The 1927-nt window shown below is 45.1% G+C and overlaps 1 protein-coding gene and 1 long non-coding RNA gene across 2 annotated transcripts in view; both read right to left on the reverse strand.

Moving 5' to 3' along the window:
* LOC116075392 overlaps window positions 1–1927 on the reverse strand; it is a 7053-nt gene that overhangs the window by 3474 nt on the left and 1652 nt on the right.
* LOC116074983 lies at window positions 7–1921 on the reverse strand. Its single transcript, XR_004112367.1, has 3 exons — window positions 1724–1921; window positions 1029–1176; window positions 7–870 (listed from the first exon to the last, which is right to left on the reverse strand). It is a non-coding gene; the product is annotated as an uncharacterized LOC116074983 (long non-coding RNA).

Consider the following 1927-nt stretch of genomic DNA (forward strand, 5'->3'; position numbering starts at 1 on the left):
TGTGAGGACTTCTCCTTGGACACAGACTGTATCGTTGGGCTCGACTTGTAGATTTTAGAGTTTAGGATTCAGGGCTAGACAGGCTGGGAGAGTTGAGTCCTGCAACAATGATCACTGTTTTGTGCAAAATGTCCCTGAAGCTGATTCAGTTCCCTTGATGGGAGTAATCTGACAGCTGTTTCTTGTTGTTCTCCCCCATTAGTTGCCTTGTCTTCATTCTGTGGTTCCTCAGGATGGTGGAGTATCTGATAATGCTCACAGGATGGCTGCTGACCCGATAGCTTTAGTGTGCAGGGTGCCCCTGGACAATTTGCCAGTTGACTGGCCAATGGCTGCTTAATATTTTTGTTCATTAGAAGTTGTAGTGCCTTTTCAATTCTGTCCATTTTGTCATGGCTTGTTTTCAGTTGGAAGGTATTCCTGTATCTCTATCTCAGTACTAGGACTAGCCCCTCCACAGGCCCTACTCTGGAAACCAAAAGGTGTTAGTTTGATGTAGAACTTGTTAGTTCTTCCATTTCCTGGATGGCTTTCACAGTGTTGGTGTTACAAATTGTTGAGGCAGTGTGTGGTCGTGAGAAAGCTGTGGAAGTCCTTGAGCCTGGCGTAGTCCTTGGACAGGGCCACATGCATCACTAAATCTCCCAGTTTTATGTCCTGTTAAAGAAGGGCTGGTGAAGACCTGAGTAGTAGGCACAATTGACTCTGCGAATACATTGGATATGCCCCAGACAATTCCACTAAATTACTACTGTATAAGATCCTCAGAGAGAAGTAAGACAACAGATGAGAAAACGAAAGGTGATCCATTTTCTAGTTGTGGTTTTAAACAGGTTGTGCTGTGGAGTTCAGGAAAGTTGCTTGATGGGACTGTAAAAGACAAGAGTTGAAAATATCAGCCACAAGCAGAGGATCAAGAGATCCCTCAATCTGGTAAATATGGCACCTGTAGCCATATAGTTCCTCCATTGCCTTCATATCACATATCCCTTAGTGTCACATTCAACAGGGATATTCCCCAATCTCACCCTGCATAGCATCTTCAGCATGAAGATCCCCAGGCTCTGAGCTCACATTCTTGTATGAAAAATTTCACAAGAGAGAGATTTCTTACAATTTTATAGGCAGTTCTGGAATCTGGGTCTCGTTCACATTTTTTTCTGCTATCTGTACAACCTGGAGATAGTTTTGAAGGATAAGGTCAAGGAATGAGAACACACAGGAGTGAGGCATCTCTCTTGTGACTACACATGCTAGGACTCTAAAGCTCAACCACTATAGTGCAAAGACAGAGCACCGACAGTGAGCAAGGGGAAAGGAGGGGCATCATCTCTCCATTTACACTTTCCTTGCTCTTCCCTCTACACCTGTTATTCCCTCTTACAATAGTGTAAGGGCCCCAGGACCTGTTATCTGAAAGAGATTTGCACTTGGTAGAATTAAAGGTATGTGCTGGCAGGTGGACCTTGGAGTCCCCATACAGAGGCACAGTATCCCTCCAGTGCCTCAAACTGCACTCCCAATTGTAGCACCCATCAAGGCCAACCACAGCTTTGTTGTGTTAGAAAACCTGTGATTTTCCTGTCTCTGATTTCTTTCCCAGTAGCCCCCACTTCCTTCTTGGAGCTCTGCCTCTCATGTCCAAAAGGCATGGCTCTCATGACCCTCTTCAATGAGGTGAGGGGCAGATGGAACTCTTTTCCATAGGAAAGCAGAAGCCTACCTTTTACAGCAGCAGATTTCTTCCTGGTCTTGCTCTGCCCCCACTTCAGCACCTGGCAGTTGCAAACAATAAAAACAAACTGGGGTCCTACTTTACTCTCTCTGGTAGACCTTCCTGCATGCTTGTGTTCCTGGAAAAAATGAAATCCATATTTCCCAGGGAGCTCTCCAATCCATCCTTGACTCATTCACACTGTGTATAAAC

Source organism: Mastomys coucha, unplaced genomic scaffold, assembly GCF_008632895.1.
Source record: "Mastomys coucha isolate ucsf_1 unplaced genomic scaffold, UCSF_Mcou_1 pScaffold3, whole genome shotgun sequence".
NCBI classification, from domain to species: domain Eukaryota; kingdom Metazoa; phylum Chordata; class Mammalia; order Rodentia; family Muridae; genus Mastomys; species Mastomys coucha.